Source organism: Lissotriton vulgaris, chromosome 8, assembly GCF_964263255.1.
Source record: "Lissotriton vulgaris chromosome 8, aLisVul1.2, whole genome shotgun sequence".
NCBI lineage: Eukaryota > Metazoa > Chordata > Amphibia > Caudata > Salamandridae > Lissotriton > Lissotriton vulgaris.
Window position 1 is genome coordinate 735469986 of NC_141696.1, and position 27066 is coordinate 735497051.

The 27066-nt window shown below is 49.9% G+C and overlaps 1 protein-coding gene across 30 annotated transcripts in view; it reads right to left on the bottom strand.

The window, feature by feature from the left end:
- Window positions 1–27066, bottom strand: part of MBNL2 (muscleblind like splicing regulator 2) — a 658937-nt gene that overhangs the window by 102409 nt on the left and 529462 nt on the right. The window lies entirely within an intron of this gene.

Below are 27066 nucleotides of genomic sequence, written 5' to 3' on the forward strand. Positions count from 1 at the left end.
TGTCTGCAATATAACAGATTTAGATTTTTACAATAAGTTTTAAGATTGGACAATTTCTCTCTATCAATTTTTTTTCCAAATGATTTAGCTAATAAATAGGTTCTGGTGTACTTTAAAAAGAAACTCCAAGTCTCACACATTTTAGGTCTGATTTGCCCTACTTAGGTCTTGGGGTTATTTTTCATTTTTGTCTTTGGACGGACATTCCTACAGGGTAAACGGGGCTACTATTCAAATAACTTCCTGAAGATATTAATTCCTGCATGACCTTTCTGAGCACAAAGGCAAGGAGACTGCGTAAGAGACTTACTAAACCTAATGTACATTAGGCTTTCTTGGGTTAAAGCTCAGACTGTGGAGATGGTTTACAGCTGAAAATAGGGCTCAGAACCTTCATAGAAAGAGTCCACCTCCAAGGAGACTGCAGATAGCACATCCGCCCAGCTTTTATTTTATCTCCAAGAACCTACTACCCTGTACCTCTTCGATTCAAAAGCAGAGGTTAGAGGACTACCTCCCGCGCTAAAGACCTGAGGGGGTTACGTCAGACCAAGAAAATGTGTGGTTGAAGGTCCTGCTTACAATTTAGGGGTGGCTTGTTATAATGAAATTGCAAGTGTAAACAATGGCCTAACTAGGAAAACAGTTAGAAAACATTTGTAAAGTACTGAATATATCAATAACATTAACTACCCTATTAATTTTATTGTAAGAAAGAAGGCAAATGCGATGACAATTATGCTGAATTACTTTTTAAATTTAGAACTTGAAATTAAAAAACAATAATTTTTGTGCGCGCAGCCATATATGGGCAATTGCCAACCCGTCTATTTAACCCCTCAGCACAACAGGTAGGTAAGCACATAAAAGAAATGAAATAAACTCAGCTCTGACAAATGTGTGGGTACGGCATGAGAGTGAGCAGGGAAAGCAGGAGGACACAGGGTACACAATCTGAAAACAGGACATGTGAATAAGGTATTTGGCATACTGCTTATACCAGCCATTCATGTGTAAGTCCTCCGTCGTTAAGAACTGATGTATTGAGCCAAAACCTGGTGATGTCTATGTTGGACTAGGAACTACTGATTTGTGGATGTTTGAAAAATAGGACAAACCCTTTCGAATTGCTCAGGTCTTTCCAATATGCTGCTACTCGCTAGATTCAGAAACTCAAGAACTTTACCTAATGTAATTCGCAAGCAGTTTCTGAAACCTAGCAATGTGGTTCAACATGAACACCCAGGAGTTTAAAAACTGGTCTTAAGTCTACAATACTGAGACGACTATGTTACAACATTTCACCAAATACTTGACTGGAGGACTACTGTGGCTACAAATGTCACTCATGTTTCAAATTACAGATTAGATCATCAGTGGTGCAGCAGTAAAGTGGGAGTTCATTCCCCCCACACTCGCCGCAAAGCGGCAAGCGCAGCAGGAATCACTAGCAACCCCCCCCCCCCCCCCACCACCACTCTGCTATGCTATGCGGCCGCCGCGGGGCAGCAAAGGCAGGGACTGCCACGCACAGCTAAGTGGCTAGCTATGCAACCGTAGAGTATGCTAGGGTCTGTATCAAAACGGAGACGTCTTCTGATTTAGATACGAAGGCAAGAACAGCCTCTAGATTTGAGAAGGATAATCATGTTTCAATGCCCCATCCATCTTCCACACTAGCAGCTCTAATGAGCAAGGAGTGCAATAAGCCCAGGAAAGATTCCATTAGACTACAAATGCCCCAGTGAATAACAAAACCCAACACACACACACAGTTAAGTTTGACACGCCTAAAAAATACTCTAACAAGAATAAGACCTTCACTCTATGATGTACTGCGTTCACAAGTTTTTAACTGCATTGGTCAGAATCTATTGAGGATCGGCTAAGTCTATAAGCTGGGCAGTAAGTAGCATATGTATTTGTTTCACAGTTTCATACAGTGCATGGACACCAAGGGGTACAGTTGTGCTTTATATAGTAAGAAAATAACTACAATAGTCTTACAGTAAACTTGAACCAACAAGCTGTAGTTGGGAGAGGGATGGAGGTAACGTAGTAAGAATCTGTGGAATAAGAAGGAGGGCAACAACGTGATGAACGGGGAGGGGCTGAAATGTAGTATGTAAGGAGCAAGAATGAGGAAGTCATATAAGAGGGGTAGGGGAAGGTGAGAAGAGGGAGGGCAGGGAGCAGGATGTCTGTGCCAAGAAAATGGAGAGATGGGGTACAGAAACAGAAGGTCAGCAGAGAGGGAAATTACGTATTTAGGAGTATGTAGGAGCCAGAATAGGGATAGAAAGAGTATGGAATGCAAGCAACAATGGTAGGAAATGGGCAGGCAAGATGGTAAAAGGCACTTGAATGGAAGGAGGAGATGCAAAGGAGGGGAGGTGCAGATTTTGGTCCGTGGAGATGGACTATAGAAGGGCCAGCATAGAGTACGACGAGAGAATGGGGCAAAGTCCCTAACAGTTACCATTGGAACTGGCATGTTTTGGTTTGCTGGTGCCCTAGCCTGGAAAACGTCCCACTCCCATTAGGGGTGGGTTATTACACTAACTGTATATCCTGCGCTCACCCTTGGGTAGCATTGGCACTGGCAGTCATGATTATCACAGAGGCAAATTGTAAAGCACTGGCACAGCACTCTCACACAATGAATAACCTGAGCAACACAAAATAGACTTCACATATGGAGAAGTGTGGCTCACTGGTTAGAGCGGCAGACTCTGAAGCAGAGATCAGGCCTGGGACCAGGGTTCAAGTCCCGACGAGGCAGGGTCTTGGGCTCAATGTCCGCGGACTCGATAATTCTCGCCTCGGCGCCTACTCTAATCATGGGTCCAACGCTGCAACTCTGGGCAATAGCTCGCTTAATCTCCACAATGGCCCCCTACAACACTGGGATGCCTGGCTTCACCTTGGGGGTGCCCAGGAGGGGCATCTCACAGGGAGAGCCAGGAAGGGTTCCACAGCGTTATACAGCGCCGGGACGCCCCGTTGGGGCAGCTGTGCGCTTTACAAAATACACTACAATTTTTTTTTTTACATGTGGTGTATGTAAATAAAGTTTGCATTAAACTCACACATTAACTAACAACATGAACATCATGTATTTCTGAGAATAAATCACATTTGGAAATATCACTAGCCCAACCGTGTTAAAATAAAATCAGTAATATGCACACTTGGGAAACTATTTTATCCCTCCCTCCAACCCTAGGCACCCTTATATGGTGCAAAACGTTGTCAGAATGAGACCCACCTCGGCAATTATTATAATTCAATAACACAGTTATAGGGTGCACAGAAGATCACAACGATATCAGAAATGTGCACACACAGATAATTACAACAAAGTTAAACAGCACTGTGAGCCAAGGCCACACTGGTAAAATCCAATGTTAAACATAGTATTCTTCTGGCAAGATTATCAAATTGTAAAGCAACACCGCTCTGCGGTGTAATTAATCACAGGCAGTCATTTCCACACATTCACTCAGCACCGATACGTGCGTATGGAGAGCACGGGCACACACACACACACGCACGGGCACACACACACACACGCACGGGCACACACACACACACACACACACACACACACACACACACACACACACACACACACACACACACACACACACACACACACACACACACACACACACACACACACACACACACACACACACACACACACACACACACACACACACACACACACACACACACACACACACACACACACACACACACACCCCCCACACACCCACCCACCCACCCACCCACCCACCCACCCACCCACCATGATCCCAAGCCCTACTCCACCCTTCAGCTAACCCAGACTACCTACACCCATGGGCTGGAGATATAGAAACCGTACCCTGATACTAGGCCATCGCGGCAAAAGCCACACTTAATATCTCAAGGAAGAAAGTGGGGGTAGAAGGAAGGACTAATTAGGCGGCTGTTGACAAATGAGGGTTTGGCCACTACTCTGGATGTTCACTCACGGTATGCAGAGCACAAGCAGGCTGAGGCCAATAGTTGTTCAATCAAAGGATTCAACACTGTGCCTTCTGGCACCACCCTTGTTGTGTGAAACACGGGGCGGGGGGTTCCATGCAGTCTCTTGACCCGCTTCTGATTGCTCTCTGAAGCATACTTTAGCCCATTCAATTACTCTCACCATTCAGGCCAGATCCGAGCAATACTATCTGGCAACACAAAGTCGTCGGGGGCTAGGTGAGGAGAAGGCAATTGGTCTGCAACACCGAGGGCACAAAAGGGAACAATTGATGAATGGAGGATTAAGCAGGGTAGCCTCTCGGAAGAAGGCGGCACTCCATCAGACATGTCAAAGTAGTGTCTAGGCAATCCAGGCACCCGAGTGCACGAATCCGCTCCTGCCTGGAAGGGCAGGGGCACAAAATCTGGTGCACGTTGGTATGATTCGCACCAGACTGTTCCGGTCATACACACTGCCGAGTCAGAGTCGCAAACCTAGTACCTCCCTGGAATCAGGCACAAAATCAGGTGAGTGTTGATCTGAGTCGCACCAGACAATTCTGGTCGCACACAACTTAGAGTTTCAAATTCCATAACTCCCTGGAAATGAGGTACAACATCTGGTGAACTCGGATCCGGGTTGCACCAGACAATTCCGGTCACACACACACACACACACACACACAGGCACCTGTTCAGCAGTGCTGCGCGAGGTAGAATGAGGCACTACTCTGGGTACCTCAGAAGGTCGGAACTTTTGAATTAGACACTGCACACAATGAGCATGCAGCCAGCTTGTCGCACACGAGACGAACAAGTTACTTACCTTCGGTAACGATATATCTGTAAGAAACATTAGTTAGTGTTAGATTCCTTACCTTAGAATATCCCCAGGCGTCAGTCTGGATCCGGAAACTTTTGCGTAGCAGTACCCCTGCGCGTCGGTAGGCGTCGTCTGCAGGCGTCCCCTGCGGCTCCGCGTCCGTCGTCGGCGTCGTGCGCCGTGATGACGTCGCTGGAGTACATAGACGCCGCCTCCGCGCGCTGACGTCAGTTCTTTGCACACAGCATTTCCGCGCCAGGAGACGCAGAGCCATGAGAGAACCAACACTGGTGCCATGTACAAACTAGGGCCCTGAAAGGGATGACCTTAACCCTAGGTATCAGTTCGCAGAACGGGGAGGATGGGTGGGTTCGGTAAGGAATCTAACACTAACTAATGTTTCTTACAGATATATCGTTACCGAAGGTAAGTAACTTGTTCATCTGAAAGAAACACGTTAGTGTTAGATTCCTTACCTTAGAATACATACCCCAGCAATACCAACCCCGGTGGTGGGTCTGCGAACCAATACAAAACTACACCAGAAAGTCCTGGAGGACAGAACGGCCAAAGAAGCCATCCCTCCGGACTTGACTGTCCAGGCAGTAATGCCTCGCAAAGGTGTGCAGCGAGGCCCACGTAGCCGCCTGGCAAATGTCCTGCAAGGGGACTCCCCGGCCCAGGGCAGTAGTAGCCGCCGTGGCCCGAGTGGAATGGGCCCTCAGCCCAACAGGAGGCTCCTTCCGAGCCAAAGAGTAGCACGCTTTGATGCAGAGGACGACCCATCGAGAGATGGTTCGTTTACAAACCGCCCGTCCCTTCTTCGCACCCACGTAGCCAACAAACAGTTGGTCATCCACCCGGAACTGGCGTGTGCGATCCATGTAAAATGAAAGCGCACGTTTTGGGTCCAGACGATGGAGCCGCTCTTCATCCTTTGAAGGATGCGGAGGCGGGAAGAAGGAAGGGAGGGTGATGGACTGCCCGATGTGAAAGGCCGAAACAACCTTGGGCAGGAAAGAAGGTCTAGTCCTCAGAACCACCTTGTCAGGATGAATGGACAGGAAAGGAGGTTGGACAGAAAGAGCCTGGAGCTCACTCACCCTCCTGGCAGAGGTGATGGCAACCAGGAAAGCCGTCTTTAAAGTCAGGAGACGGAGAGGGCAAGAATGAAGGGGCTCAAAGGGAGCACACATCAGGAAAGTTAGAACCAGGTTCAAATCCCACTGAGGCATCACAAACGGAACAGGTGGAAACATGTGAGTGATGCCCTTCAAGAATCGAGTTACAATCGGGGATTTGAACAAAGAAGGCTGATCAGGAAGCCTCAAGAAGGCTGAAAGGGCAGAAAGGTAGCCCTTGATAGTGCCCAGAGCAGAGCCCTGCTGGGCAAGAGAAAGAAGAAACAGAAGAACCTCCGAAAGAGGGGCAGAAAGAGGATCCACAGCCTTTGCTGTGCACCATGCCACAAATCTGTTCCACCGACAGGCGTATACCGACTTAGTGGAGGGACGCCTGGCTGCCAGAATAACATCACAGACTTCAGGAGGCAAGTCAAATGGCCTCAACTGCCGCCGCTCAATCTCCAAGCATGGAGGTGGAGACTGGACAGGTTCGGGTGGAGGACCGTCCCCTGCTGCTGCGACAGAAGGTCCTCCTGAAGGGGCAGGCGGATCGGGGGACCGACCGACATGCTGAGTAGCTCGGGATACCAGTACCTTCGAGCCCAGTCCGGAGCCACAAGGATAACTTGGGCCCGGTCGCGCCTGATCTTCTTCAGCACTCTGGGCAGAAGTGGTATAGGCGGAAAGGCGTATAACAGACCGCAACTCCACTCGCGCCGAAAGGCGTCGCCGTGCGAGTGCCGTCTTGGAAACTCCAACGCGCAGAACTGATGACATTGCGCGTTCTCTTCTGTGGCGAATAGATCTAACCAAGGCTCTCCCCATTGCAGAAAGATGCCTTGCGCCACGTCCGAGTTCAGACGCCATTCGTGATCCATCGAGCACCGACGGCTGAGTTCGTCCGCCCTGGCGTTCAGAGAACCTGCCAGGTGTTGAACCGTCAGAGTCACGCCCTGACGTTCCAGCCATTGCCAGAGGCGCAGAGCCTCCTGGCAAAGGGTCCACGACCCCACTCCGCCCTGTTTGTTGCAGTACCACATGGCGGTGGTGTTGTCGGTGAACACCTGCACTACACTCCCGTTGACAAAGGGGAGGAATGCCTTCAGTGCCAGACGAATCGCCCGCAGCTCCAACAGATTGATATGGAGCCGGGACTCCGCCGGAGACCAGATGCCTCTGATCTCTGCCTCTCCCAAGTGGCCACCCCAGCCCTGGAGGGACGCGTCCGTCACGACAACGTGCTCCGGTTGGGGAAGGGAGAGGGACTTGCCCCTGACCCAATCGCGGTCCGTAAGCCACCACTGCAGTTGTCTCGCAGTGCCCTCCGAGATCAAGACGTGGTCGGACAAGTTGCCCTGATGCTGGGCCCACTGAAACTTCAGGTCCCACTGCAGAGCCCGCATCCGCCACCTGGCGTGATGCACCAGAAGGATGCAGGAAGCCATCAGTCCCAGCAGCCGCAGCGTCAACCTGACCGAGACTCGGGATAGCGGCTGAAAGATGGGAATCAAAGCCTGAATATCCCGAACCCGCCGTTCCGGAGGATAAACCCGAAACTGCGCCGAGTCCAGAACCGCTCCGATGAAAAGGAGCTTTTGAGAGGGACACAGGTGTGATTTCGGCACGTTGATGGAGAACCCCAGGTCGTGCAAGAGGTCTGCCGTCATCTGAAGGTGGTGGACGACTGTCTGGGGCGAGCCCGCCTTCAACAACCAGTCGTCTAGGTAGGGGAAGACTGAAACCCCTAACCTGCGCAGATGGGCTGCGACCACCGCCATCACCTTTGTGAACACCCGTGGGGCGCTGGTAAGGCCGAAGGGGAGCACGACAAACTGAAAGTGCTCCTGGCCTACCGTGAACCGCAGGTAACGCCGGTGGGCCGGCAGGACGGGGATGTGAAAATAGGCGTCCTGCAAGTCCAACGCTACCATCCAGTCTTGCGGGTCTAGAGCAGCCAAGACCTGAGCTAACGTCAACATCTTGAACTTCTCCTTCCGGAGGAAGCCGTTGACGTTCCTTAGATCCAAGATAGGACGTAGGCCCCCCTTGTCCTTCTTGGGCACCAGAAAGTAGTGGGAATAACAACCACGCCCTACTTCTGGCCCAGGAACGCGCTCGATGGCCCCCTTGGCCAAGAGGGCCGTAACTTCCTCCTGCAGAAGTGTCAAGTGGTCCCCCGACACACGGTGGTTCTGCGGTGGCATGGCTGGAGGAGAGGTCTCGAAGGGGAGGGAGTAGCCCCTTCGGACAATTTGCAGCACCCACCTGTCCGAAGTGATCGTGCGCCAGTGAGCGTGGTGATGGCGAACCCTGCCACCCACTGGCGTCACATGGGGCCGAAAGCACGGACTAGGAGGATTTTGGGGTAGATGCTGCGGGGGAAGGTGTGGTCTGACCCCGCCGTTGTCCCCGACCGCCACCACGGCGGTTTCCACGGCCGCCACCGCGTTGGAAGGATTGTTGCGGCGCGTGGCTGGCAGCACGTGTGGGGGCGCCCCCTCCTTGGCCACGAAAGGGGCGAAACGAACCCGGTTGCTGACGCTGGGTCGAGAGACCCAAGGACTTGGCCGTGACCCTGGAGTCCTTAAAGCGTTCCAGCGCGTGGTCCGCTTTGTCACCGAACAGGTGACAGCCATCAAACGGCATGTCCATCAGGGTATTTTGGACATCAGCCGAAAAATTGGCGGATCTCAGCCAGGCGTGACGGCGAATCGCCACCGTCGTAGACATAGCCCTGCCCAGCGAGTCGGTCGTATCAAGACCACACCGAATGGAATATTTCGCTGCATCCCGGCCCTCAGCTACAGCTTGACCGAGCTTTGCCCGCACCTCCATGGGGCATTCTGGCAGCAGCTCCGCGACCGTATCCCACACAGAGTGGGTGTAGCGGCCCAAGAGGCAGGCGGTGTTGCAAGACCGCAGGCCCAAACTAATGGACGAGAAGACCTTTTTACCAAACTGGTCATACCTCTTGGATTCCCGGTCGGGCGGGGCCGACGGGAATGCGGACTGGGAGGTCGAGGCCTGGATCACCAGACTCTCAGGAGTGGGGTGGGTAGACAGGTACTTGGGGTCGTCCGGACAAGGACGGTGGCGCCTGGCCACGTTCCGATCAACAGGCGCACCTGAAGCGGGCCTGGACCACGTGCCCAACAGAACGTCAGACAAGGCTTCATTAAACGGCAGCAGAGGCTCCAAAGGGCATGACTGCGGCTTGAAGACCTCGGTGAGGATGTTAGGCCTCACGGCCGCGACGGGGAGCTCAAGGTTTAAGGCCTTGGCAGCCCTCATCAGCACCACAGAATAGGCAGCTCCCTCCACCGATGCCACGGTTGGAGGAGAGATCAAACCAGGGTTAGGGGAGTCGTCCAAACCACTGGCATCCCCCAAGTCACCCGTCCAGTCCGGGTCATACTGGCACTCGCGAGCCAGAGGGTCCTCGGACCCCTCCCAACCTTCACCGTACTCCTCATCCTCTCCGTATTCGGAGTCAATGATGAAGACCGGCTCCTCGGGGTTCATGGGCCCCATCGGCGCCGGGACCGGCGTCGTGCGACGCCCATCCGGCGCCGCGTCCGGCGTCGGAGAAGGTAAGGGGACGGCGCCGCCCGGGGCCGGCGCCGGAACCCCACCGCCGGCCGGAACCGGCAGTGGAGAACCGGCGCCGCGCGGGGGCGGCGCCGGGGGTAACCCCGATGGCAACGGCGCCGGGGAGGCCGGAAGACCAGCCGGCGCCGATCCCGAAGGCCCCTGCGGCGCCGGGGTCGGAGCCGTCGGCGACGCCGGGCCCGGAGCACCCGACGGCGCCGAGGCAGGGACACCCGAACCGCCAGGGCCCCCAGACGGTAGCACTGGGCCCGAAGGCGCCGTAGGCCCCGTCGGAGAAGCGAGCGCCCTCATGGCCATGAGGAACGCCTCGATCTCCTCAGGCGTCGCGCCATGCCCAGGGACCGGAGGGTATGAGGCAGGCCGCGCCGGCGACTCTCGCGGAGCCGCGGGGTTGGGGTCACCCGAGCCCCCGGCCGCATCGCGCGAGCGTCGGGGGGGAGTCGGGGGTACGATGACGACGCCCCGACTTCTTGTGCTTCCTACCTGACGAGCCTGACGAGTGGTGTCGACTTCCGGAGCGCCCAGCGCGGCTCCGCGACCGCTCCCTCGAACGCTCCCCCGACCTCCGGCCGGACCGGGACCGCTCCCGGTCCCGACGTGGGGCCGACACCCGGAGCTCCAGCAGCTTGCGGGACCGCTCCCGCCTAGCCTTGTTGGTAAGGGCCCGGCAGTCGAGGCACGATTCCACGTCGTGGTCGGGGCCCAGACACCGGAGGCAGAGGCGGTGATGGTCTGTGACCGACATCGTGCGCTCACAGTCATCGCAATTCTTAAATCCAGGCATCCTATCAGGCACAATAGAGAAAAAAGTCGAAAAAAACTTGGTCAAAGACCGGAGTACTGCTCTTCCAGATCTGCGTCCACTGGCGCGGAAAAAAGAAGAACTGACGTCAGCGCGCGGAGGCGGCGTCTATGTACTCCAGCGACGTCATCACGGCGCACGACGCCGACGACGGACGCGGAGCCGCAGGGGACGCCTGCAGACGACGCCTACCGACGCGCAGGGGTACTGCTACGCAAAAGTTTCCGGATCCAGACTGACGCCTGGGGATATTCTAAGGTAAGGAATCTAACACTAACGTGTTTCTTTCAGATATGTGGCATAATTGATGAAGCGGGCTACGTGGGGTCCCGCAACCGGTGAATCCTCTCGCCACCAACAAGACGCGTATGCATGTCGAGGCCCCACGATGCAGGGACGACACTCCTGAGATGTGGGTAGTACTTTTGGGGCTGGGCACCAGGCACTCTAGCCTCCATGCACAATACTTAATTCTGCACTTGCATTGCGATACCAGTTGGGTTCCAGCACACAATGTGGGCACTTACGAGGGCACCGCTCTCCAAGAAGCTTCAGAAGCTCTCCCTGGTGAGGGGAACTGGGGCTGCGAGCTGCTGGAGATTTTTAAGAATCGCGATTTATGGAAACTTTATTTTAGCATTATAAGCATCACATTTTGAGCGTTTTTTTTAACCGCTTTTAAAATCGCCGTACTTTCACCTTTGGGGGCTGTCAGCATAAGGGGAATTGAGTTTTAGGTACTCTGACACTTCTTACACCTACTATTCTTCTCCTTTCAGCCCAGCCGTTTTCTGCCAACATTCGGCGGCGGTGGGCGCCATCTTGAGCGAGGCAGGTGAGGTCAGCGCTCTAGTCGCGCCGTCCTCCCACCCTCCTTCCTTCCTATAAATGTGCAAGGCGGCCAGACGGCGCAGCGGGCTGGCGCAGCGGGCGCACTGGTCGCTCGCAGAAGCCGCGCCTAAGCCAAGCCCGTCTGCGCCCGTCCGCGCCAGGACTGTGCCGGGCGCGGGCCATGCTGCCCAAAACCATCTAGCCATCAGGTACGACTAACGAGCTTCTCTCATTGCGCCACATAACGGCCAGCCATAGCTGTAAGGGACATCCCCCTACTGATCGTCTCTGGGGCCCATTTTCATGCCGCCTTTGCAGATGGTCGTCTCTGGGACCCGCCTGCGTAACTTCCAACCCACCCCCCTTACCAACACACAAGCTCATCACCTTTAAAGGCGGGCTCATTAATGCCAGGTCTCTAGCATGTCATGGACAAGATATTCATGACCTTATACTCTCTCACGACCTAGACGCCCTCTTTATCACCGAAACCTGGTTAAATGACGCGTCCAACCCTGACTTGGCAATCGCCCTCCCTCCCGACTTTACCATCCATAGGCGGGACAGACCAAGCGGCAGGGGAGGGGGGATAGCTTTCATCACCAAGAAATCCTTTATGTGCCACACATTCGATCTGGGCCACCTCAAGGACAGGGAGGGCATAGGCTTTGTGATCCAAATCAACTCCTCCACCTCCTTTTCAGGAGGACTTGTCTATCGCCCCCCTGGAAACGCCACGCCATTCCTGGATTCTCTTGACGAGACCCTCGGGTCACTCATGACCCATTACCCTACCTTCACCCTTCTCGGAGATTTTAACCTTCATCTAGAATCCTGCGCAGACCCTCACACTTCAAGTTTCCAACAATCACTCGATATTTTTGGCCTCTCTCAACTGGTCACTCCCCCAACGCACCGGGCCGGCCACACGTTAGACGGCATCTGTACAAATTTAGTCACTCTATTCGTATCTCCCCCGATCCCACAAATATGGACCGATCACTGTTTCATCCCTTTCTCTATCAAGGCAAAACCCTCAGCGCAACTGAACACTAAGTGTTCCCCCACCCCCTTCTCGACCAACTGGAAGAAAGTGGCCGAGCGCATTAAGTTGAACCCCCAGCCTCCGACCCCCCCTCCCACTATTGTTGGAGACGTATCGCTAGACTCCAACAACTTTCACACGTGGATCGATAAAGTGGTCTCGGTTAATTCCAACCCAAATAGTCAAAAATCAGTCCATCGCAAAAGAAAGCCCAATGCCCCCTGGTATACCCAGGCCCTCACCGAAAGTCACCTCATGTGCAGGGTCCTAGAAAGAGAGTGGAGGAAAACTTACGACCACACTTCCAGAACCCTATACATCCTGCAGAGGAAACGATACCTCTCTAACATAAAAAAAGCTAAAAAGGAGTTCTTTACCACAGCCATAGAGGAAGCTAAACAGAAACAGCAAACAATTTTTAATATAGTCAAGTCTTTCACCCACCCCAAAGCCCTCGCACTCGAAATTCCTCCATCCCAAACCCTTTGCGATCAAATAGCCGATTTTTTCATCGAGAAAATTAACAATATTCACAAGGACTTCCCCCCCCCCCCCTAATCCCCACACAGGAAGCCGTCACCAATTCACCCACCTTGGGTAGCTTCTCAACAGTCTCCCTTTTGCAAACACAGAAGGCTATTATGACCTGTAGATCGGGAGCCCCCACGGACTCTTGCCCCCGATTATCCTCCACCATCTCATCGAGGCTGTTAACCCCACAATCAATGCCATTGTCAACGAATCCCTTAGCTCAGGCATTGTCCCCGATGAATGGAAAAAGGCCATTGTTAAGCCCCTAATGAAAAAACAAAACAAATCCCCGACAGACCTATCCAATATGCGCCCAATCTCCTTACTTCCGGCACTAGGCAAAATTACAGAGCAGCTAGTACACGAGGAGTTAAAAGCCTTTGTGGAAAACAATCACATCTTGCACCCACAGCGATCAGGTTTCCGCCCTGGCCATTCCACTGAAACTGCATTGATCGAGCTATCGGACTCCATCAAGTTCCTGCAGGATGAGGGGGAGACAAGCTGTACTCATCCTGCTCGACCTAACCACAGCATTCGACACCATCTCACATGCCATTCTCATTAACAGAATGCGCGAGATTGGTGTAACGGGTACAGCATTAACATGGATAACATCATTCCTATCTAACAGATCTCAAACAGTTTCATTAGGCCCCTTCCTCTCCGGTGAAAGACCCACCACATCAGGAGTGCCCCAGGGGTCCATACTCAGTCCACTCTTTTTTAATATCTACATGGCCCCCCTTCTCACAGTGATTGAATCCCACGGAATCCTCGTTACATCTTATGCTGATGACACTCAGCTCGTCGTCACCATAGATAAAAAATGCACTGATGCCGCCCTCAGATTTCAGAATTGTCTCTCTCAAGTCTTTTCTTGGCTCAACAATAACCATCTTAAGTGCAATAGTGCCGAAACGGAAATTATACCCTTAGGTAAAGACATCCTCTTCTCCCCAAAAGATTGGTGGCCTCAAAACTCTGAAGCCCCGCCGAGTGCGGTTTCCTCGGCCCGCAACCTGGGTGTCCAATTCGATTCGTCCCTCAGTTTTGACGACCATGTGCGCATCACTGCGGGGTGCTGTTTCAGTCTCATTAGACAGTTGAAGAAATTCTTTGACTTTCTTCCCATCTCAGCCAGGAAATCAGTCGCGGTGGCCTTAACCCCTATCCCGGCTAGATTACTGTAATGGCCTTTTGGCAGGAGTAAAGAAGTCCACTCTCAAGAAACTGCAAAGCGTTCAACACGCGGCGGCCAGGCTCGTTCTCAAACTCCCAAGAAGGTCCTCGGCCTCAGCAGCCCTTAACACCCTTCACTGGCTGATCCTAATCTTTAGTGAGGCCATGATCTGGCTCCCAGAGGCCAAGTGTCAAAATCTATTCCTCCAATCTATCCAGCTAGGCCGTCAAATGGCAGGTTTATTGTTCCAGTTGCACGTTCAATGTTTATAGCGGTCTGGGAAATAAATGCACAAATGTGCTCCCTTAGGCTCCAGTGTGGACTGCAGTCAAACTAAAAGGCCACCCCAGTTTCAGAGCAGAACACGCCCACTTTCTAGTAGTGACATTTCTAAGACATTAATGACAAATCCATGTTTATCATAGGAGAGTGTTTGTCATTGTGAATCCAAATGATACAAAACATTATGAGGCTGCTCCACTGTAAACCAAAGTAATTTAAACCATTCCTCCATGCAAACCTATTTGAAGATCAAACCTCATATGTAGTGAAAACAAACATGGCTATTCTTCACTACCTGGGCAGGGAACATGTGTGTACCTGCCCTGTCTTTCACCTACCACTTGCTTCACTCTTTAAGATTTACCCTATGGGTGCCCTAGTGGTAGTGAAATGTTACTTCAGGATTGGCCAGTGGTTTAGAAAGGCCAGCATAAGTGCAATTGCGCACACACAAGCCTGCAATGGCAGGCTTGACACATTCAAAAACTTCATAGGTGCAGTGGCAGGCTTAAGCCATGTTAAAAAACATTAGGTAAGCACATTTCGTAACATATGTAGGAAGGGCATGTGCACCTTCACACTGCATTTACAGTGGGAAAATACCAAGAGCCCTAAGGCCACTAAAAGAGAATCCGCAAAGCCCCAGTGCTCTCCCATGTGAAGAACCGTCCTCCTAGGTAGGGAAAACCCACATAAGCTTCTAGATATGTTCCTCTCTTGCTCTACACATGATGTGGTGCATGTCATAGCCAGAACTGCTAATGGACTTCACATTTTGCTTGATGCTTTTAATTATTTTACGGAAAACCTGGGACTTAGGACAACCCGCACTAAATCATTCAGAATGAAATGCAGCCCAAAGTTAGCCAAAACAAAGACATTTTTATTATGGGGCACTGAAATAAAAAAAAAAACATTTTACATACTTAGGACTTCCTGTGGATGTTGATTTTAATTGGAAAATGCTGTTGAACATTAGAGCTCTTCAATTTCAAAGGTCAGTGCAGTCGTTAGGTTTCTAAAAGAATCGGACGTAGGCCAATAGAAGAACTTCTGTGTGTATTTGACAGCAAATGTCTTTCTATTGCTTCATTTGGTGTAGTTGTTTGGGGACAAACCAATAGTTAACCCCTTCAAATAATGGAGCATAAATTCTTAAGGTGGCTCCTGGCTGTCCTTCGTCCAGCTGTTGTTACTTTGGTTTAAAATCTGTAAAAATCCGGAGGTCCATTTTTAGCCAAATTCTGACTCCTTGTTTGGCCCTGGAAAATTCTCTAGAAATTGCTGAAGTTTAATAAACTTAGTTTTATTAAGATAGATGTCCAAGAATACTTTTCCAACCCAAAATGTCTTGAAGGTGTTTCATCAAGCAGAATCATAGACATTTTTTTATAAACATACGGATTTGGCTCGGGTGGTGAAAAGAAGTACTGGAGCTAGAGAACTCCATCTTTTTTCTTGTTGGGCCGCACCCTATTTACGGATAATTCACAATGAAAGGCAATGTTTTTTGTTGACAAGGTTTCATCTCCAAACTCTACACTACCAGAACAGGGTGCATTGTTTCCATCTCTTCCTCCTTGTCCTTTTGACGGTTTTGCACATCAATAGACCAAGCAATATTTTATTTTGACATCTTTACACCACGCAGAGAAGGCAGTTCCTCTGCCCTTTGGTTTTAACACTAGGGACAAGTTCTCGTGAACAGGCTCTGGACTACCTTTATTATTATGGTAGTGCAGAAGTCATATATGCTGTTGGGAACTATAGTTTGAGCACTTTAAAGATCTGCAAGAAGTATTGATATTACTTTTATGTAATACCATGACTGTGTATTGTATGGCATAACATTTATAAGGAGCTCACAATGTACTGTATGGATTACATATGGTTTTTTACATTCGAAACAATGCTGCTATAAAAATATTTTATTTTCTATGAGAGAATGTTATCTGTACTTTTATGGTTTTATTTAAAAACCGAATAAAGACGCCCGAGATGATGGCAGTCTGAAGGGACATGTGGTAAGCCGTAAGAGGTAAGTGCTATGGGTAAGGTTACAGATGAGTTAGTGGTTTAAACGTTAGAGGAAATGTTCTATAAGTTAAAGGCCTGGGGTGAGTAGCAGAGTTTGGGTAATGGATAAGTTGAACATAGCTCGAACAAAATGCTTATTCAAACCAATATCAAATTAACTGAAAACAACATTTATGAAACTATCCATTTGGTTTTAAACATTGATCGTGGAGAAGTGTGGCTCAATGGTTAGAGGCGGCAGACCCGGAAGCTGAGATCGGCCCGGGACCAGGGTTCGATTCCCAACGCGGCAGGGTCTTGGGTCAAAATGTCAGCGGGCCTGATAATTCTCGCCTCAGCGCCTACTCTAACCTTGGGCTCCACTCTGCAACTCTGGGCAATAGCTTGCTTAATCTTCAAAACGGCCCCTTCAACGCCGGGGATGCTTGGTCTCACCTTGGGGGTGCCCAAAAGGGACCATCTCACAGGGAAAGCCAGGACGGGTTCCCCAGCGGTATACAGCGCCAGGACGCCCGCGGTGTGGGCAGCTGTGCGCTCTACAAGTATACAACATTTACACTTTAACTAAATGCTACTCACACTAATTACTTTAAATTATTCACAGAGGATAGTTTTAAACGTTTGAAAGTAGAAGCATCAGGAACCATGCTGCTAAGGTCAGTGACTATTGGTTTCTAAGATGGATCAACTTATTGTCATAAAAAGAGAACACCCAATTTCTAAGGAAGCGAATCCTATTATCAGGCGGAGCTTCTTGCTAACTTGTTAGAGAACAAGAATATCATCAGACACTGAAATTCTTGATGGCCTTGTATTTTGTGACGTCTTCTCACGAGAGAAAAAAGGAAACTTCATCTCTCTTTATAGGTACTTTTAAGAGGCAATAAATGCTGCAAGGAGCCAGCTTCAGAGTGCCAGCAAGTAAAGAGGGTTCTTCACACGAATGGCAATTAGCAACAGACCGGCTTCAGGCCTCAAAATACTTGATGGATCTGGATAACCAAAGCTCATTTTACAATTCTACCTTTAAGATATCGATTGCATGAAAAAGTCAACTGGCTTAAACCAAAATGCCATAGATATTTCTTGCAGGGGTAAAACTCATTTAAGAATAAGGGGCGATTTCTTCACTTACCAGAGGCGTTGTGAACACTTTCCAGTCCGAAGAGGCAAGTTCCATCTGTCCACCTAGCCGCACCCGCTTCGCGGGTGCCGCGTCGCACGGGAGTGCAAGGAGCATCTTTTACCGGCAATAGGAGGAGAAAGGCAGAGGCAAGGGTGAGTGGCTCGGCGGGGCTGCGAGCGTGCGGGGACTCCAGTGACCAGGAGTCCCTGCGAGACCACGGACATAGCATCCGGTCCGCTCTCCCCGCTGGCCCGCCCCCCGCCTATCACGTCCCCTATATAACATCACTTAACTCCCGCAGCGCGGGACGCAGCACGGGGCAAAGACCGGGCTAAGAGCGGGCCGTTTGAGGCCGTTCGAGGACTGAGCGGACTGGACTGGCCCACCCTCTTTCGCCATTTTACATGCTCCCTCTATTAAGTACGCATCTGTTAAACAGTTCTTAATATTATCCCACTCAGGCTGTTTGATAGGCGATTACACCCTGTCCCATAAGACATGAGTACTAGGGTAACACGGAGTAAGGCCTCCAAGGCTGGCCCGCAAATCAGCGGCCCCATGGATGAGTTTATTACCCGTACTAATATAGCTATCGATCACGAAATATCCAAACTTCAAACTCGGGTCTCCTTAGAATTGGTAGCCGCTAGAAGACTGTCCCAAGTTATAGCGCTTTCAAAAAAATCCTCACTAGGCCACATAGCTGCTTCGGTTACCCCGGAGCACCCTACCATCCCCCAATGTGTAGTTGCACAGGCTGATGTCCATCGGACTTCGATTTGCTCTATCCCCGCTTCACCGGTAGAGCTCCACTCTAAGGTAGACGAAGTTAATCTATCGGTTGCTTCCTGCGCTCAGAATCCAATTCCTAACACCAAGGCACCCCCGACCATCATTAGTGGCAAACTACCCAAAAGAAAGCGCCGCTCATGTTCTGCCTATTCCCGCAAAAAGGCGAAAATTGCGGTTCCACAACATCTACCCTACACAAGAGTATCGCCACCTATCTCTAAATTAGAGCAAAACCCAAAGTTGCAGCCCCCTAGTGAGGGAGGGACTGTGGAGTTAGATGCCACGTCCTCTACCACCACTCAAAAGGATGAAGGCTCCCAGGGTGAAGGGTTGGGTAAGAATGAAAGGGAATTTATAGATCTGGTCTGGGAAACCTTAAAAAAAACTTCTTTCCCCTCTTGATCTCAGACTCAAGAATAGAAAACAATTTACTCGAGATGGAAAAGAGCATTATTGCCCTGGCCACTCTCGGATTGAGAAGTCTTGAAAATCAGGGTTATCCTGCAGCAGACCCAATTCCACTAACTCCTCCCACCCAAGCCCAGATGGTTCCGTCCTCAGTCCCAGCCACTATACGGCCGATCCCTAAGCCGAGGACTGTGGCCGTGGACCAAATTGCCACTACCACCAAACCTAAGCCTCCCCAACGGGCTCTCAAGCTCCAAACAGGAAAGCCTAAACCTGGCGCGAACCCTAAACCCATCCCGAGTGAAGTACAGGACCCCTCCATAAAGGACAACTTTAGAGGAGGGTATATTGACCTTCCCCCAGAAGCCAAAGACTATGTGGTAGTTTTAACGGGTGTCCCCCAGATTGGCGCAGGCCAATACGAGAACCATTGGTCGCTTAAAAATAAGATAATGTATTGGCTTAATGTAAATAGACCCATCCCTAATGGCCGGAGAAGCAGAGTCCTGATGGTTCGAAGAACTCCCTGGGTGGGCCCATCAAAGAAAACCAGTCCCGGGGACTGTATAGTGGTGACCTTTGAGGATCCTCATACGGCACAGTTCATCTGCTCCTGGCCTGGTAGTGAAGGGTCCCCGATTATACACAGGCCTCTGTCCTTTTTCTATCCACCGCGCCCCCGACACACTCTGGCGGACGATTGGACTTTGGTGCAGCATCAACCATGGAAGAGCCACTCTAATACCCACAATCATACTCTTCCACACTGGAATGGCCTCCTAACCTCAAATAGATATGGTGGCCTGGAAGAGGTTGATTGACTCGCTAGCCAGCATGCCCAATACCAACTGGGAAAACCTATATCACCACTTACGCCAGGGCTATCCGAACACTTACCCTCTGACCCATTAGCAGGTTCAGTAGGGTGTGCAAACAGTTTAGCTATTGATGAAGAGATGATGGTTCCAAACACTCCAGACCCCCAAGGTTTGGGAGGCCGGCTGGATCCACCCAGCATGACTCCTCGGCCGTTAACCCAAATGGTCCCAGCAGAGAGGAAGTTGACTATCACAACCACGGCTCCCAATCATGGGCAGTCTGAACCCCGTGTAAGGATCTCCAGAGGGGCTGTGTCTAATTCTCCCTTACCTACTTTTCCACCTTCTCACCTTACCCCGGGTCCGCCGCTGATAAAGATCTTAAGCTGGAATGTGGCTGGGCTTGCACGCAACTTTGATAGCCCTGAATGGATTGCCTTCCTAGAACCCTACAGCATCTGCCTCCTACAGGAAACCTGGTGCCAAGCTCCCAGACACAGAGTAGGTTTCTCAACCTACTTTGTTCCAGCCGTTCAACAACCCGGCTCTAAAGGTCGCCCGTCCGGCGGTCTTTTGATTTGGGTCAGCATCACTTTAAGGTTAAGTGTTACTCAAAGGTCCACTAAATCTCCTGACCTTCAATGGATAACTATACAACGTAAAGGAGGGAGGAAGCTGGAAGTCTTTAACATTTATCTGAGGGGTTCTAGTGGCGGCTCATCACGTTTAACCTCAACAGGCCTAAGCAGCGATTTAGCTTCCGTTAACATTGACTCTTATGTCCTTCTTGCTGGCGATTTTAACTGCTGCTTTGAGCCATTGGCCAGGGAAGATATTCTGGATACCTTTGAAGAGGACACCCTATCCTAACCCTTGACCCGATCCCCAAATGGTCACAAAGCGCGATAGACATTAACGCCCTTTGCCTTGAACACAATCTGAGACCAGCCAATGGCCGCTCTAAATCGGACCTTATGGGAGCCCATACATTCAACAGGACGGGGCGATCTTCCAGAATCGATTTCATTATGCTCAATTACAATCTTTGGTCCTTCCACCAAGATATGGAGGTCATCGTGTCTTGTGACAGTGATCATAACCCACTCTCCCTATGTATTACATTTCCTTGGCAGGGTGGGACCCAAGACACTTCAGACCATAAGTGGAAATCATCGCATGAAATCATTCCCTCAAACTGCGGCAGGCGCCTGAAGTGGGCAAGAGTCTCGGCGGATGAAGCAAAGATGGCACAAGCCGGGTCCATCCTGTTCGAGATGGATTCGAGGCTTGATACCTTAAGCCCCACGAGTAAAAAAACCTTACCATTATTTACAGAGACTACAGCGGCTTTGAGTGATTTGTTTATTATTTCCCAATCCAGTACCAGGGTGGGTCTGAAAGGTGTCTCCAGGGCCAGAGACAAGTGGTACTCCTCTAAATGTCGAGCAGCGAAGGGGGCACTAATCTCTGCAGTAAAAAACAAAGAACCAATCAGAATAAGAGCTGCGAGGAAACTCTACAAAAAAGCTGTGGTAGATGCAAAAGAGGCTCATGATCTAAACTTCTGGCGGGACTTAGCAGAAGCAAGCACAAGGAAAAATGCCAAGGAGTTTTGGGATCTACTAAGAGCAAGGGACAAGCCTATGGACCAGCAGCTAACTTGTAATATCCCCGGTGATGTATGGTTGGATCACTTCGCAAAGCTGTATTCTGCTCCACTGGGGGCATCTCACCATACTCTGGCTTCTTTACCTTGCCCCACAGCTGATCTTACAAATAGCGATGGTTTATTCTCCAGCCAGGAGGTAGAAAGGGCAATTAAGGGTATCGTACCAAACAAGGCTGCAGGCCCTGATGGGATTCCGGGCGATTTGTTAAAGTCCTATCCAGCATGGTGGAGCAGACTAATTGCTTCTCTCCTTAATGAGGTCCTGTTGGGAGGCTCTTTCCCTGATTCTTGGAGGGGTGCGGAAGTGGTCCCTATCTTTAAGAAAGGTTCCAGGGACGATCCGGCAAACTATCGTCCCATTAGTTTGCGGGATTCAAACCAAAAGGTCGCGGGCAAAGTAGTACTGACTAGGATTTTGCAGTGGGCAGAAGAAAAACAGATTTTGTCTGATTTTCAAGCAGGCTTTAGAACGGGGACTGGCACCATTGAGCAGACATTTCGCCTTCTAATGATTTATTGGAAAGTAGTGGTGCTAGGAGGGGGCAGTTTGTACTTGGTCTTTATAGACCTACGTACAGCCTTCGACCTGGTCCCACGAGCATTGCTGTGGAATGTCCTCAACGGGTTAGGCTTACCGCCTTATTTGCTGGCCTTACTCATAAAATTTCACGATAGCAATTTTGCCCAAATTAGATGGGGTTCCCAGGGGGAAAAAACACCTCGTATCCCGGTAAATAGGGGCGTCCGCCAGGGTTGTGTGCTTGCCCCCACTCTGTTTTCTCTTTATGTCAACGGAGTGGTGGAGCATCTCCTTCAACATCCATCTGATGCACCCTCCCTGGCGGGGAAGAAAATCCCGACGCTCCTATTTGCGGACGATACCCTTCTAATTTCAAAGTCACCAGCGGGCATCCAAAAATTGCTCTCTAGCTTCAAGACCTTTTGTGACGACAAAGGTCTGGCTATAAATATAGGTAAGACCAAGTTTCTTGTCCTCAACCCCCCCAAGAAATCCGTTGCTCCCCCCGTTCTAGACTCCGTCCCTTTGGAGAGAGTCAAGGAATTCGATTACTTGGGCATACGACTTTCCGACTCTATGAGCTGGAAGGCACACCACCAGAAGGTGTTTCTTGCTCATAAGAGGGTGGCAGGAGCCCTGCTCAAAGAACAGCGTGCCTCATCATTAAAACCTATTGGGGCACTTCTAGATATTTATAGGGCAAGGGTTGTAAGCGCAGCACTATACGGTGCAGAACTGTGGGGCACTCAGAGAGTTGACACCTTGGCCTCCCTCGATAACAATTTTCATAAAGACCTTATGAGGCTACCCCACAGTACTCCCACAATCCCCCTTTTGCTAGACGCGGGCTCCCGCCCAATATGTGACCAAGCAAAATTACGTCCCCTTTTATTATGGTCCAGAATATGGAATGTCCCTGAACTCCGCAGTTACGCAGATGCTCTAGAAGATCTCCTGTCCCTTCCGGGCTGCTATAAGATTACCTGGCTTAGGGAAGTCAAGTGCCTCCTTTATAAACTGGGTCTAGGAGATGCTTGGGTCAACAAATCAGCTCCCTCAAAACAACTGTTAAAAAAGGTGTACTGGTCCTGGGTGGACAACGAAGGAATGTGCAATCCAAATCACTGCAAATCTGTTGCCCAGTTTTTGTTAATCAAAGAGCTCCCTTTCAGGGAACCCTATTTGGATTTAATCCACAATTCAGGCGACAGATCTTTGTACATCAAATTCAGGGTGGGGGTACTCCCTCTGGGTCAGTTTACCTCGACCTGGAAACCACCCTTACAAACTGTACCATTTTGTCCCTTTTGTGATACGAGGGTTGAGTCCGTTGCGCACCTGTTGTTCGAGTGCAACACCTACGCTTTACCAAGAAGGTTGTGGTTGAAGCCCTTATGTAGGAGCCTGGGAACGAGATCTCATTTGGAAGCACTGCGCATACTACGCACAGATGCAAGACCTTTCTTCGCCTGCTGTATGGCAAAATTCCTAGGCTGGGCTTGGCGTATAAGATCTGCAAAAAAACTGTTGATCCAGTAACATCTCTTTTCCCTTTTGGCCTCTCTTAAAATTTTTAACTGATCGCTTTTTAATATTCAATGTTGACTTTGTTGGTCATTGTTTTGACTGTGTTAAAAATGTCTTTTAATTGCTGTGATGTGTTGCTTTTATGATATGTTTTTATATCGAAATAAAGCCTAACATACAACATACATACAGAATAAGGGTCTTTTCATTGTTCACATGCTTCCACTCTGGCTCATCAGTGCTGGCCAGAACTTTATTTTACTCTTCAGCAATTACTGGCTTACTTACACACATGCAAGCGAGCAGAGAGAATTTCCAAATGTTCGTTTTAGTATAAATCATTTTATTGAAAAATTGCAGCACATAGAAAAACAGTACCATCAATCGCAGTCATCACATTGCCTCTAATATGACAAGAAAAGGGTGGCAAATGGAGTCAAGCGGGTTAACTGTGCCAATGCGGTCTGATCTGCATCAAAGGAAGCTGTGCCAACAATAAATTTATCAGAAGATAAGAAATAAAAGAAAAACCAACAACCCCCCCTCCCCTCCTCCCAAACTCCTCCCCACCACAAATATTCGTTTTAAGAAAAGGAACAATCCTGTATGACGTTTCTAGATGTAGGTGCACAAGGAAAATCTGCACACAGCTACGGATAATTTAAAATTGAAGCATCCATTGTAGAGGCTGAGGTCTGGAGATTCAAGGTTGCAGGCACACTGGCGACATATTGCTTGGCAAAAGATATTCAATTAGGCGACCTTAGGACATGAATGTCCCACTGGTGCCCACCACCTGCAACCAACTGCTCACATAAAGCACCAGCCATATGTCGCCTGTGGTCAGATGGGTTTTCTATGTCAATCTGGGGTGGACCTCATGAGGATACGAAAGAAGCAAGCACTGAGGTGCTCTTAGAGTAAACATAACATGCTGAGGTCCACTAAGTACACACTATTTGCAAGAAAACACAGTAAACACTGCTCATTATTTGACTATGTTCTAAAACCGGCACATAAATAAATATTATGACAGTAAATACCTCACACAGAATTAGGAAGTCAGGAGAGACCCAGAGAAAGGACAATATCTCCAGAGATTTTAGTATTGCCTAGAAGCCCAGGACAAACATCTACATGTCAGTTTTTTAATCTGAGGCAAACCTGGAGATCTATGAAACTGAAAGACATCAATATGAAGGCTTGGCTGACAACCACTCAAAATTATTCAGTTGACGTATCCTAGGAAATGGTCAATAGAATGTCAAAGCTTTGTGCTTATAGAGCAAATCGTGGTATAGTCAAGCCTGCCTGTACACTTGTAAAATAGCGGTTACGGGGCAATGTTGTTGAGCACGCCTTTTTTCACTGGCAGTTCTTTTTTCGTTACCTTTGCGCATGCAATTTGCTGTGCCTTTCATCTTCGGGACTGACTTAAAAGCATGGTGGTCCGAGGAAAGTTAAAAGTGAATGACTGATCATGAATCAGCCCCATCAGAGCTGAAAGTAAGTGGCAAAAACACTTAAGAGTCTGGGAAAACACAGGGATCCTAAAGTATTCGGTGTACAAAGGAAACCCAAAATTCAAGGAACTTTGAGCAGACATTTTTATTCTGGAGGACAGTGGTACCTAATAAACATTCAATGCATACAATTATATTCAAATAGTATTTCAATCAAACAAAAGATAAAAGCTGTGAAGCAGTGGGTGCTCGGTGCAGAAACGTGCTAGGTGCTCTCTTATAAGTGATACACACAAGTGATAAATCGTGATCGGTATGGGTATCAATAGAACAAGAATTATACGGCTATGTATGAAGGAGTATACCCGATAATTAAGCTCACCTTGGAGAGGGACCTGTTGGCCCAGAGCAGTGTGTGCCAGGACATAATGGTTGGAAGATGCTTACCCCCTAGGCTGCGAGGACAAATCACACGACAACCTAGCCACCTTCAAGAACGCCACCCGCAAACACCACCAACTATTTCGATCCACCAAGAAATCAGCATTCAAGGATCGACTTGACAACGCCCAAAACAGCAAGGAACTATTCAACATCGTCAAAGAATTTACCAACCCCACCGCCGGCACCAACGACATCACTCCCTCCCAAGACCTCTGCGACTCTCTATCCTCATTCTTCCACAACAAAATCGCCGAAATACATAACAGCTTTGAAAACCAGTCCGGAGACCAGTCCACTCTATCCACCTCCGAACCAAACCCCCCCTCTAACAACCTTTGCGCCTGGAACCCAATCACCACTGAAGACACCATCCGCCTGATGAACTCCATCCACTCAGGATCGCCAACCGACCCATGTCCCCACCACATTTTCAACAAAGCAGACTCCATTATCTCACCCCATCTCCGAGACGTCATCAACTGCTCCCTCAACTCCGCTACCTTCCCGGAAAGCTGGAAACATGCCGAACTCAGCGCCCTTCTGAAGAAACCCACAGCAGACCCCACTGAACTTAAGAACTACCGCCCCATCTCGCTCCTCCCATTCCCTGCAAAAGTCATTGAGAAAGCCGTCAACAGTCAGCTCGCCACCTTCCTCGAATCCAACAAATCCCTCGACCCCTCACAGTCCGGCTTCCGAGCCAAACACAGCACCTAAACCGCCCTCATCGCAGCAACTGACGACATTCGAACACTACTGGACAACGGAGAAACAGTTGCCCTCATCCTACTTGACCTCTCCGCAGCCTTCGACACAGTCTGTCATAGCACCCTCATACAACGCCTCAGCAACATCGGAATACAAGGAAAAGCATTGGACTGGATCATCTCGTTCCTCGCCGGAAGAACCCAGAGAGTCCGCCTCCCCCCTTTTAGATCAGAGGCCTCCGAAGTCATCTGCGGCGTACCACAAGGATCATCTCTCAGTCCCACCCTCTTCAACGTATACATGAGTCCCCTCGCATCCATCGCGCGCCAACACAACCTCATCTCATACGCAGACGACACCCAGCTGATCCTCTCCCTCACCAAAGACCCAAACACCGCTAAAACCAACTTACACGAAGGAATGAAAGAAGTAGCCGAGTGGATGAAGAACAGCCGTTTAAAACTAAACTCGGACAAAACGGAAGTCCTCATCTTAGGTTCATCCCCCTCTGCTTGGGACGACTCATGGTGGCCACCGGCCCTGGGAACCGCACCCATACCAACAGACCACGCACGTAACCTGGGCTTCATCCTGGACTCCTCCCTCTCGATGACCAGACAAGTCAACGCCGTCTCATCATCATGCTTCAACATCCTGCGCATGCTCAAAAAAAATATTCCGTTGGATCCCCACCGAAACAAGAAAAACGGTCAGCCACTCACTGGTCAGAAGCCGACTGGATTACGGAAACTCCCTTTACGCCGGAACCACAGCCAAACTACAGAAAAAACTCCAACGCATCCAAAACGCCTCAGCCAGACTCATACTAGACATCCCCCGCCAAGCTCACATTTCCGGTCACCTGAAAGACCTCCACTGGCTCCCCGTCAACAAGAGAATAACGTTACGTCTCTTCACCCACGCACACAAAGCCCTGTACGACCTAGGACCCGAATGCCTCAACACGCGCCTGTCCTTTTACACCCCCACCCGCCAACTACGATCGTCCAATCAAGCCCTCGCCGCAATTCCACGCATCCATAGATCCACCATGGGGGGGATCCTTCTCCTACTTAGCGGCCAAAACCTGGAATTCTCTGCCCACCCACCTCGGCCTTACACAGAACCACCTCTCCTTCAGAAACCAACTAAAAACTTGGATAATCGATAAGTAAAGTACCCCCCTCCCTCAAGCGCCTTGAGACCCTCTGGGTGAGTAGTGCGCTATACAAATTTTGAACTTGAACTTGAACTAACAAAGGAAAAAATAGACAAATAAGGATGTTTACAAAGTGGGGTCAAGAGAGGAG